The 13,450-nt window shown below is 42.9% G+C and overlaps 1 protein-coding gene and 1 non-coding gene across 2 annotated transcripts in view; one reads left to right on the top strand and one right to left on the bottom strand.

Moving 5' to 3' along the window:
* Positions 1-13,450, bottom strand: part of LOC124599816 (protein scarlet-like) — a 327,851-nt gene that overhangs the window by 154,476 nt on the left and 159,925 nt on the right. Inside the window, exon 2 of the mRNA XM_047136109.1 lies at positions 7,208-7,271. The gene's annotated coding sequence lies outside the window, so the exon portion shown is untranslated. The remainder of the gene's footprint in view (positions 1-7,207; positions 7,272-13,450) is intronic.
* On the top strand, positions 9,055-9,129 carry Trnat-ugu. The gene has a single exon. It is a non-coding gene; the product is annotated as a tRNA-Thr (tRNA).

Below are 13,450 nucleotides of genomic sequence, written 5' to 3'. Positions count from 1 at the left end.
TCAGTACACATACCATCAGATTATTTGACTTGTCGCTCTAACGAAGTAGGCGAGTGTCAGCAATATGTCTCGTGGTCTTATCATGGCGTGTTTATCTTCTGCCGTTAGGTCAGACGATAGAAATGCCACTTGCACGCTTAGAGTAGAAGATTGACGGTGACCAACTTTAAACAGAACTTGATTAATTTTCACACACATTTATTAAAATAATAACAAGCATAAAAATTACTTAACTTGGTTCTAGATGCTATTTACAATTGACAATCTGAAGTTCCTTTGGTATTGGTGCGTTAATCTTATTCTCACATATATCTCTGATACTTGAAAAAAGTGTCTATAACTTTTATCTTCATGGCTATGTACAGGAATATGGTAATCTTATTAAATGCAGACAGAAACTTGACTATAGACTGGTGCAGACAAATGCAGACTGACTAATCGGAGGTCTGTACACTTGTTATAATACCTCGCCCATTCATGTATCACTGCGCAAAAGTGATCCGCGAGGAGAAAAGGTTCTACGTTAGCAGCAGTCTCATTGGCAGCGTTACATATTAATACGCGGATCGGCGGAAGCAGAATTTGGTCCGTCTCTAACACAGCGCCATCTCGTAGTGCGGAGACGGACGAGCGCTGGGCCTGCGCTGTTGTGCTTAGCGGGGCGCGCTCTACTAGGAAAGTTGTGGACGCGCTGACTACGCGGAACTATGTACACAACAGAATCCCAAACGCAGTTTCGACAAGTTACGGTTACAATCATATGTGGAATTTCAAGGAAACAGATTCACAAAATAACCTTCCTGAATAACTAGAACATTTTTCAAAAAAGAAAGACCGCTGTGAGTATCTTGGAGATTAAAAAGATGCCTGAGCGACCTCGCTGACGGCCACCTTAAACAGGTCTTTGGCAGGTCTGTGGCCTGCCACATTCAGTCGCTTTTCTTTTAGCTTTTTCAGAGAGGAAGTCACACTCCACACTGTAACACGTGTTACTGTTTCAGAGAGAACCAACCAAACACCAGAACGAAGCAGCTGTGGAAAACCGGTTCCTAGCGTTCTTCTCTCTACAGGGCGTCTCTCCTAAGAGGCGTCAAGCGAATTTTCTCTGGCGTTTCAGTAGATATTTGCAATTTCGGTTTTGCACTGTGTGTCTGGGGTCACCCCCCCCCCCCCCCCCCCAAAAAAAAAACAGCGCTCGTAACGACTTTCATGCAACGCCCAGTGTCGAGGGAGAGCTATGGTTTGTTTCCTTTTACATACACTAATGGCCATTAAAATTGCTACACCACGAAGATGACGTCCTACAGACGCGAAATTTAACCGACAGGAAGAAGATGCTGTGATATGCAAATGATTATCTTTTCAGAGCATTCACACAAGGTTGGCGCCGGTGGCGACACCTACAACGTGCTCACATGAGGAACGTTTCCAACCGATTTCTCATACACAAACAGCAGTTGACCGGCGTTGCCTGGTGAAACGTTGTTGTGATGCCTCGTGTAAGGAGGAGAAGTGCGTACCATCACGTTTCCGACTTTGATAAATGTCGGATTGTAGCATATCGCGACTGCGGTTTATCGTATCGCGACATTGCTGCTCGCGTTGGTCGAGATCCAATGACTGTTAGCACAATATAGAATCGGTGGGTTCAGCAGGGTAATACGGAACGACGTGCTGGATCCCAACGGCCTCGTATCAGTAGCAGTCGAGATGACAGGCATCTTATCCGCATGGTTGTAACGGTCGTGCAGCCACGTCTCGATCCCTCAGTCAACAGATGTGGACGTTTGCAAGGCAACAACCATCTGCACGAACAGTTCGACGACGTTTGCAGCAGCATGGACTATCAGCTCGGAGACCATGGCTGCGGTTACCGTTGACGCTGCATCACAGACAGGAGCGCCTGCGATGGTGTACTCAACGACGAACCTGGGTGCACGAATGGCAAAACGTCATTTTTTCGGATGAATCCGGGTTCTGTTTACAGCATCATGATGGTCGCATCCGTGGTGGGCTACATCGCGGTGAACGCACATTGGAAGCGTGTATTCGTCATCGCCATACTGGCGTATCACCCGGCGTGATGGTATGCGGTCCATTGGTTACTCGTCTCGGTCACCTCTTGTACGCATTGACGGCACTTTGAACAGTGGACGTTACATTTCAGATGTATTACGACCCGTGACTCTCCCCTTCATTCGATTCCTGCGAAACCCTACATTTCAGCAGGATAATGCACGACCGCATGTCGCAGGTCCTGTACGGGCCTTTCTGGATACAGAAAATGTTCGACTGCTGCCCTGTCCAGCACATTCTCCAGATCTCTCACCAATAGAACACGTCTGGTCAATGGTGGCCGAGCAACTGGCTCGTCACAATACGCCAGTCACTACTCTTGATGAACTGTGGTATCGTGTTGATGCTACATGGGCAGCTGTACCTATACACGCCATTCAAGCTCTGTTTGACTCAATGCCCAGGTGTATCAAGGCCGTTATTACGGCCAGAGATGGTTGTTCTGGGTACTGATTTCTCAGGATCTATGCGCCCAAATTGTGTGAAAATGTAATCACATGTCAGTTCTAGTATAATATATTTGTCCAATGAAAACCCGTTTATCATCTGCATTTGTTCTTGGTGTAGGAATTGTAATGGCCAGTAGTGTACTTTTTTTCTTTTGGTCATCAGTCTTCTGACTGGTTTGATGCGGCCCGCCACGAATTATTCTCCTGTGATAACCTCTTCATCTCAGAGTAGAACTTGCAACCTAAGTTCTCAATTATCTGCTGGATGTACTGCAATCTCTGCGTTCCTCTACAGTTTTTGCCCTCTACAGCTCCCTGTAGTATCATGGAAGTCATTCCCTCCTGCCTTAGCAGATGTCCTATCATCCTTTTCCTTCTCCTTATCAGTGTTTTTCACATATTCCTTTCTTCTCTGATTCTGCGCAGAACCTCCTCGTTCATTACCTTATCAGTCCACCTAGTTTTCAACATTCATCTGTAGCACCACATCTCAAATGCTTCGATTCTCTTCATAGCGCATGTTTCACTACCATACAATGCTGCGCTCCAAACTTATATTCTCAGAAATTTCTTCCCCTGTGTTTGATACTAGTAGACTTCTCTTGGCCAGGAATGCCCTTTTTGCTATTGCTTGTCTGCTTTTGATGTCCTCCTTGCTCCGTTCGTCATTGGTTATTTTACTGCCTAGATAGCAGAATTTCTTAACTTCATCTACTTTTTGACCATCGATCCTAATGTTAAGTTTCTCGCTGTTTTTATTTCTACTACCTCTCATTACCTTCGTATTTCATCGGTTTACTCGCAATCAATACGCTGTACTCATTAGTGTGTTCTTTCCGTTCAGCAGAGCATGTAATTCTTCTTCACTTTCACTCAGGATAGAAATGTCATCAGTGTATCGTATCATTGATATCTTTTCGCGTAGAATTTGAATTCCACTCCTGAACCTTACTTTTATTTCCATCATTGCTTCCTCGAAGTACAGATTGAACAGTAGGGGCGAAAGGCTACATCCTTTTCTTGCACCTTGGTCGTCGACTCTTAATATTTCCTCTTAGCTAATGTATATGTGTATTATTAGTCTCTCCCTCTAGCTCACCCCTATCTTTCTCAGAATTTCTAACATCTTGCACCGTTTTACATTGTCGAACGTTTCCAGTTTGACAAATCCTATAAACGTGTCTTGATTTTTCTTTAGTCTTGCTTCCATTATCAATCGCAACGTCAGAATTGCGTCTCTGGTGCCTTTACCTTTCCTATAGCCAAGCTGATCGTGATCTAACACATCCTCAATTTTCTTTTCCATTCTTCTGTATATTATTTTTGCCAGCAACTTGGATGCATGAGCTTTTGATTTGTGATAATTCTCGCACTTGTATCTTGAATCTTGTATCACGGCTCTTTCCGTCTTCAGAATTGTGTGGATGATGCTTTTCCGAAAGTCAAATGGAATGTCGCCAGACTTACACATTCTACACACCAACGTGAATAGTCGTTTTGTTGCCACTTCCCCCAATGATTTTAGAAATTCTGATGGAATGTTATCTATCCCTTCTGCCTTATTTGATCGCAAGTCCTCTAAAGCTCTTTTAAATTCAGATCCTAATACTGGATCACTTATCTCTTCTAAATCGACTCCTGTTTCTTCTTCTATCACATCAGACAAACCTTCCCCCCTCATACAGGCTTTCGATGTATTCTTTCCACCTATCCGCTCTCTCCTTTGCATTTAACAGTGGAATTCCCGTTGCATTCTTAATATTACCACTCTTGCTTTTAATGTCACGGAAGGTTGTTTTGACTTTCCTGTATTCTGAGTCAGTCCTTCCGACAATCATTTCTTTTTCGATGTCTTCACATTTTTCCTGTAGCCATTTCGTCTTAGCTTCCCTGCATTTCCTATTTATTTCATTCCTCAGCGATTTGTATTTCTGTATTCCTGAGTTTCCCGGAACATTTTTGTACTTTATCCTTTCATCGATCAATTTAAGTATTTCTTGTTACCCATGGTTTCTTCGCAGTTACCTTCTTTGTACCTATGTTTTCCTTCCCAACTTCTGTGATGGCCCTTTATACAGACGTCCTTTTTTCTTCAACTGTGCTGTCTACTTAGCTATTCCTTATTGCTGTATCTATAGCCTTAGAAAACTTCAACCGTATCTCGTCATTCCTTAGTACTTCCGCATCACATTTCTTTGCGTACTGATTCTTCCTGACTAATGTCTTAAACTTCAGTCTACTCTTCACCACTACTATATTGTGATGTGTGGCCATATCTGCTCCTGGTTACGCCTTACTATCCAGTACCTGATTTCGGAATCTCTGCCTGACCATGATGTAATTTAACTGAAATATTCCCGTATCTCCCGGCCTCTTCCAAGTATACCTCCTCCTCTTGTGATTCCTGAACAGAGTATTCGGTATTACTAGCTGATACTTGTTACAGAACTCAATTAGTCTCTCTCCTCTCCCATTCCTTGTCCCAGGCCCATATTGTCCTGTAACCTTTTCTTCTACTCTTTCCCCTACCATTGCATGCCAGTCTCCCATAACTATCAGATTTTCATATCCCTTTACATACTGTATTACGCTTTCAATACCCTTATACACTTTCTTTATCTCTTCATCTTCAGCTTGCGACGTCGGCATGTATACCTGAGCTATCGTTGTCGGTGTTGATTTGCTGTCGATTCTGATGGGAACAACCCTAACACTGAAGGGTTCCCAGTAACACTGCTGTTGATATTACCCTATACTCATCTGACCAGAAATCCTTGTCTTCTTTCCACTTCGCTTCACTGACCCCTGCTATATCTAGATTGAGCCTTTGCATTTCCCTTTTCAGATTTTCCAGTTTCCCTACCACGTTCAAGCTTCTGACATTTCACGTCCCGATTCTTAGTACGTTATCCTTTCGTTGGTTATTCAATCTTTTTCTCATGGTAACCTCCCCCTTGGCAGTCCCCTCCCGCAGATCCGAATGGGGGACTATTCCGGAATCTTTTGACAATGGAGAGATCATAATGACACTTCTTCGATTACAGGCCAAATGTCCTGTGGATACACGTTTCGTGTCTTTAAATCAATGGTTTCCACTGCCTTCTACATCCTCATGCCGCTGATCATTGCTGATTCTTTCGCCTTCAGGGGAAGTTTCCCACCCCAAGGACAAGAGAGTGCCCTGAACCTCTGTCCGCTCCTCCGCTCTCTTTGACAAGTCCGTTGGCAGAATGAGGGGTGACTTCTTACGCCGGAAGTCTACGGCTGCCATAGGAAGAGAGGGACCGCTCTCCATATTCTCTGCCACTGTATCTCCGGATACTTCTGTTCGACCGGGTTTTACTATTGGCAATACACTCGCTGACAGATGACGTCCATCGGGCATTCGCCATACCCACACCCTGCCATCGGATCGCCACATTGTGTATCGTGATTCTCCACTCCACACAACGTTTTTCCACTGTTCAATCGCTCAATGTTTATGCTCCTTACACCAAGGGAGGCGTCGTTTGACATGTATCGGCGTGATGTGTGGCTTACGAGCAGCCGCTCGACCAAGAAATACAAGTTTTCTCACCTCCCGCTTGTCATAGTACTTGCAGTGAATCGTGATGCAGTTTGGTATTCCTGTGTGTTAGCGTTGACAGATGTCTGCCTATTACACATTACGACCCTCTACAAATGTCGGTAGTCTCTGTCAGTCAACAGACGAGGTGGCCTGTACGCTTTTGTGCTGTACGTGTCCCTTCACGTTTCCACTTCACTATCACACCAGAAACAGTGGACCTATGGATGTTTAGGAGTGTGGAAATCTCCCATACAGACATGCGACACAAGTGACACCCAATCACCTGACCACGTTCGAAGTCCGTGAGTTCCGCGGAGTGCCCCATTCTGCTCTCTCACGATGTCTAATGACCACTGAGATCGCTGATATGGATTACCTGGCGTAGGGGCAGCACAATGCACCTACTATGAAAACGTATGTTTTTTGGGTTGTCCGGAAATTTTTGCTCTCATAGTGTATACTTTTGAAGAGCAATTCGGGGATGGCGATTGCATGTTTCAACAAGATCGAGCACCTGTTCATAATGCACGGCCTGTGGCGGAGTGGTTGCACGACAATAACATCCCTGTAATGGGCATCACAGTGCATCTAATATGAAAAACGTATGTTTTTGGGGTTGTACGGATACTTTTGCTCTCATAGTGTATACTGCCCACGTCTGCATCAAATGACTTGTCTTTCAAGTGTAAAATCTTTATGATGATTGAAAATATAGACATGGGCAGTGTATGCCGGGTCTGGTAAACGAACGTCTTCTATCAAACAATAAGAAGCTCTGCCAGCTAACTTCTCAGACGTCACAAACACCCTTCTTTGGCGTCATATAGGATAATATTTTGCAATAAGTCATTCCGTGCAGGAGAAATTTGTTTAAAACAAAAAACGAGCCTTCAGGAACATGCGTGACGTTAATCGACGAAGCTCAAGTTGATTATGTAACAAGACAGAAATTCATATCCTGACTTTGAAGTAAAGCCACTGAATTATGAGGTTTGTGGTTGACCACATGAATCTCTATTAAAAGGAGAACAGTATTCATTCGCTGAACACGAGACAGAGGAGCCATATTGCAAACAACCACACTTTTAGAAGCAACCAGTCATGCGTTACTTACACTCTGACGTAAATTTTCACGTGGACACCTGTGGCGGCAGCTCCTTTACGTATTGTGTTTCCACCTGCAACAAAGAAAAATTTTATGTTGCCATGCGAGATAATCGTTGTATTCAGTGATGGTAAAAACTGTAAATGTAATTATTCGCAAAATATGTTTTAGTATTTCAGTCCATTGCAAATGAGAGTGCTACAGCTCAATAATTGCATCTGCAAACACTCCAGCGCAAAAGCTCCAAATTGCAGCCTACTTCATTTTGAGGGAAGACATTTGGTATGCAGTACATATTCCACGTTGGTGAAAAGAAATTAAATAGTTTAAAAACATACAGGGTACATAAATAACTACAGATACGTTATTTAATTGGGTATAATAGGATATACTGTAGTGACTCCGTAAGCTATCAACACGGGAAGTATATTAGACAATCGGGTCGAGAATAAGAGTATTAGAGACGGAATACATGATGGGCAAAGAAGGAAACTTGTTTCGTTCAGTAGACCCCGCAGCATACTATACGCCATGGCACGACATTTTGGAAGGAAATATCCAAACAAGCTGCAGTAAGTTAAATATTCTTTACAATAGCTGTTTCGGGTTTATTGCCATTCTCAAGTAACGTCTAGATTGATTTGTCGTCCATATTGAATCTACAGTAAACTGTCATTGTCTAAGTCGTAGTTATTACATGGCATGTAGTGATTATAAACGTATGAAATACGTATTGACACTTATTTGATAGATCTTTTACTATGAATGTCAAATAGTACTTAATAGTCAACGAACTATAAAATAAGTGTCAAAATGTATTACACACGTTTTATAATTACTACAGGTTATGTAATAACTCCGAATTAGACATGATAGTTATTATGGGTGCAATGTGGATGTCAAATCAAACTATATGTTACTTGAGAATGACAATAAACGCAAAACAGCTGTCGTAAAGAATATTAAACTTGGCATTGAAGTAGCGTCTGAAAGGACTTAGATTAAGCGAGTAAAGTCTAACTCAGGTAGCCTGAAAGGGAATTCCACTTACTTCCAGTATTTTAAACATTTTTTTCTACTAATGAGGAAGTATTTTCGGAAGAAATAGCCCGAGGTTTCGTAAATTGGACGGGGATTTGAGCTATTTTCCTTATGAATACCAGTCCTTTGTCGTTATCACTTCATCTCGCTCTTTCTAATTCATCAAACATTGCATTATTTTCGTCATACGGGACCGCAATTCGGTTTTCTGTGGCGTTGTGCGAAATCAGACGACTGCCTGTTAGAATGATAATCGTAATAGTTGCCTGAATGAAGGACACAGGATCTGTAATACTCTTTAACATGTCCCGTGGTGATGACGTATGGACTCTGACCCGCTTTGAAACTCCTGTTGCGCTGTCGCAACTTCTCACATGCGACGCGTTCAGCCTTGGACCGAAGATTATCATAATACAAGAATAATTTGCCGATGGCTCATATCAGGCATTATATGACAGTTCAGCATAATTTCCTCAAACTAGATTTAAGTGTTTGACAGTTATCACACTAGTAATCACGTCTTATGCCGAGATGGATGACAAACAAAAATAGTATATGTGAAAATAGTAACCCGTACCGAAAGAACAGACACCATTGATGACCGTGCAGCTACTCTAGAATAAATGATAATTAATTGAATGTGCACAGGTTGCCGAACTTATACGGGAATCGTCACCTTGGTGTGCGCGAGTAATTAGTGGATGGGCAAATGCCTATTAGGTACAGTTACGTATGTAGATTGTGGACAGTTGAGAATGTGGGTCTCACGGGAAGCGTGCTAGGGATAAGTCCCTGCAGTCGTGCTCTTCATCTGGGTCCTCGGTGGCTCAGATGGATAGAGCGTCTGCCATGTAAGCAGGAGATCCCGGGTTCGAATCCCGGTCGGGACACATTTTCAGCTGTCCCCATCGAGGTATATCAACAACACCTGTCGGCAGCTGAGGGTTTCAATTAATTATCATTTAACAAAAATAGTTGTGAAAAATACAGTAGTACAAGAGGTCAGCCATTTTAATTATGTGCGATGTGATATCACGTACGAATATGACAAAGAGGTATATCAGAAAGGAGCAAAACTGGACATGTGTGTAACAATAAGACAAAAAAAGTAACAAGAATGAAATTTAAAATACAGCAAGATCGAACATTACGCTAAGGAAGTGAGTCGTGCGTCATTAATAACCTGTGATTATTGAGTACATTTTTCGTGGACAATATTAGCGGTCTTCATAAAATATTTTTAAGTTGAATTAATAACAGTCTTGACGGAAAAAATAAATTGGCAAGAATAACCGGTTTCGGTCAAAATGCGACGATCACCATAATGGCAGGCGGTGTGGTGAAGGGAGCAGGTATCGTAGATCCACGAACAACAACTGCTAAAATCAGCTAATGAGCAGTTGGCGTCATGTATCCACGATCTGCTCCGTTCACCGCCAACGCCTCTCATCGTGGTGTAATAGGTCCGAGGATGATCACATTTTGACCGAAACTGCTTACCACTGCCAATGATTTTTTTTTTATTGTGGTCAACACTGTTTTAATTCAGTTTTAAAATCATTTACAACCGACAAGAACGTAAGATCCAGAGCCGGCCGCAATGACCGAGCGGTTCTAGGCGCTTAGGAACCACGCGGCTGCTACGGTCGCAGGTTCGAATCCTGCCTCGGGCATGGATGTGTGTGATGTCCTTAGGTTAGTTAGGTTTAAGTAGTTCTAAGTCTGTGGGACTGATGACCTCAGATGTTAAGTCCCATAGTGCTTAGAGCCATTTGAACCATTCGCAAGATCCAGGCAGCTGAAATCAGGTTTCTTGCGGTTGAGTAAGGATTTAGCAACGTTAACAGATTAAGAAACAACAATCCGTCTGTCAGAATTTCTTCTGGAATCACAGCGGCCTGCTTTCCGACGCCAGAGACTCCATCCTCATTGGAGCTGCGCCTCCGGTGCTACGTGGAGCTACCAGCAGTAATTGTGGCCTACACCACAGCGGAACCTGTAGGACTTGAGTATTGTGACGGGTCGTAGTGTCCGTGCAATGAGAGACAATTAGCGCACCATGTGATACTAGTAATTGTGATTCAGTCTTCCATGGCTGACAGTACATCCGACTTAGCGGCTCTCACCTACTTCAAGGCAGCGTCTTGATTGAGAACTATTTCTCGTTTTTGTAGAATTAAGCTCCAAAGAGGTACAGGAGAAGTTTGTATGTTTTCGTCAATATGTTGTTAACTCACATTCGGCCTGGGGATATAATTTTGCTTTGCCGATCCCGACATAGGCTATAACGTTTTACACATCTGACTTGGTTCAAATGGCTCTGAGCACTATGCGACTCAACTTCTGAGGTCATCAGTCGCCTAGAACTTAGAACTAATTAAACCTAACTAACCTAAGGACATCACACACATCCATGCCCGAGGCAGGATTCGAACCTGCGACCGCAGCGGTCACGCGGTTCCAGACTGAAGCGCCTTTAACCGCACGGCCACACCGGCCGGCCTCCGACTTGGCAAATACTGAGCAACACGGTACACACATATTTAGAACACGCCAGCACACTTTCACAAAAGTTAACGCTAGACGTAGACAGTTGGCTTGCGTAATTTCCGTCACGGGAGGACGGAGTGGGGGGGGGGGGTGGGGGGTGGAGGGAGGAGGGATGGCGGCGGCAGGAAGGGCATCCGAGCACCCTCTTGCCAATAACACTGCCAAATCCGAAAACTGAGATGCCGACTTCGTGAAGACACGGGATAAATGTCAGGAAAAAAAAGGAGTGTATATTTCCATGAACCATTATCGGGTCTCGAGGTTTATGTTTGCAGATTTCAGAAGAGGCTTGTTTTTACAGAGGCCTGTATGGTTCCGAAATTGTTATCATTTGTGTATTGTCATTTGTTTGATATATATTATGAAGATTATTTCAACTACATGTCCTCCTTCGTGTTGCAGTTTCACTATTGCTAGAATATTAGTCCTAATTCAAGTCTCTCAGAGACATAAGCAAAAATGCAAACCTGTAAGAGGAAGAACGTGAAGCGTAGGTGGATTCTCGCAACCAATAGATGAGGCGATGAGTGTCAGACAACGTCCTACGACCGACTGCGGGGCGAATCGCGGAGCTTAGATTCGTAGTCTCCCAATTGTCTACGTTTGCTCGCCTCCCTCCTTCTGTACAACCCTGCTCTGTGCACACTTTTTCTTCGGGGCTTGGTCTCGTTATCCATTTTCTTGTTCACTTGCAAATCAAATACCTTTCAAACTAAACTTCTACTGCGGTAGTAACATTTTTTTCTTTATTCAAACACTGATGTCCATTTCTTTTAAGGAGAAAATTGTCCCTTTATCAAAGCTGACAACAAGAACTGCAGGTTTCTTGAAAGTTGAGAAAAATTTTATCTCCTGCAAAATAGAAGTAATTCCTTCCTGGCTGGTACTGTCGTGGCCCTTTCAGCTGGCAACGTGTAACACCATAGCTTAGACACTACATACCTTTTCTTGATTCATTTTTTTTCTATTTTGTTCAACATCCCATCGTTGAACCTCTGTAATTAGCGAATGATTAATTCGGTACTGTAATATGCAATGTAATGGTACTTGAATTACGCAACCATTACGGCACCTCACCTGAAACTCTCGACACCAGCTATATTCTACTGTGTTTCTGTGAAGTAGTTAACATATTTCTGAGACAACATTCAGATTTGATTTCATTTGTGATAAATGAAATGTCGTGTGGCTAGGGCCTCCCGTCGGTAGACCGTTCGCCTGGTGCAGGTCTTTCGATTTGACGCCACTTCGGCGACTTGTGCGTCGATGGGTATGAAATTATGATGATTAGGACAACACAACACCCAGTCCCTAAGCGGACGGGCCCTTAGGATTGACAGTCCGTCACGCTGACCACTCAGCTACCGGGGGCGGACTTCATTTGTGATACATCGATATGTTTATATTGCAATGATATTATTCTTATGTGTATTCTTTCTTTTGTCACTATGATCTTTGACGTACTTGTAACTCTGATTTTTGGGCGCGTAAGCGATAGTTAGTTGGTTGTTAACTTGTTAGAGAGTCGGACCTTGAGAAAGTCAAGTCGTGGACGTTATGTTGGAAAGGCGAATATTGTCGTCAGCTTAAAAAATGTGAACTTTAACAGTGACTGTGAGGAAGATGTTTTCAAGTATGTTTTGTATTGTGAAGCGATGTTTAGTGTGTCGCGTGATATTGCAATAAAACCAATTAAAAGGAAGTGTAAATTAATTTCGGAGTGCTGATTATTTTTTTTTACATCACCATTGTCCAGTAAAAGCGTAATCTTCAAGGATGGTTTGTGAAGTGCATCTACAAAAACTTTTGAATTTAGCAAAATAAAACCTAGGCCTCCTTGCATCCGAGCTTGGAATCATAACCACCTAGATTTTCAACGATTGAGCCATGATTTTACGACGAGACCAGCGTTGGAAACACGAAAAGATGAGTGCCTAGTTTTTTGATTGTTACGTGAAATGACTTTATTAACTGTGCTCTAATGACACCTGCCACATAATATGACTGTTGTTGCCCGAAAATGCAGTATTTAGCAGCGTGAGCAACACCACAATCGTTATTAAAATGCTGACCTTTGTTGTGGTAGGGTTGTTAGAGCACGATATGAGCAAATGATGTTTCGTATTCCTCACATAATATCTTCGGTTATCTGTGAGGTTGATCAATTTTGTTTAAATATTTTTTTGTAGAAATGTCAATATGTGCAAATGTTCTGTTTTAATTAATATGTTTGGTTGTTATTATGTAATTGCTGATCCTCACTTACGGTTATTAGTTATTTTGTATGTGAAAGATGTTGTGGTTCCCCTCGGGAACGGAACTGTGTAGTGCGGGCAAATTGTGGTTGGCCTAGGTAGAAAAGGTGGAACCAAGAGTCAGTCAGGGACGAGCTACCAAACTATCAACTGCTCATGTAAAAGTTGTGTATTGTGCTGGTTCCGAGAGAGGGGCTTTTCCTGACGCTTCCGAATGCCTCGGATTGATGGAAAAGAGCTGGAACTGGAATTGGTATCTATCATCGCCACCAAGAAATGACAGAGTCCAGCAATTCTACCTGCAAATCCACCTATCAACATTCAATCGCCACCACATTGCGCAATCACTGTAATGGAACACTATAGTAATGTACAGTGAAGGATCAGCTCATAGGATGTCACGGTG

This window comes from Schistocerca americana, chromosome 1 (genome assembly GCF_021461395.2).
Source record: "Schistocerca americana isolate TAMUIC-IGC-003095 chromosome 1, iqSchAmer2.1, whole genome shotgun sequence".
In the NCBI taxonomy this organism is placed as follows: Eukaryota; Metazoa; Arthropoda; class Insecta; order Orthoptera; family Acrididae; genus Schistocerca; species Schistocerca americana.
Note: the sequence above shows the minus strand (reverse complement) of the source record. Positions and strands in the feature narration are given on the sequence as shown.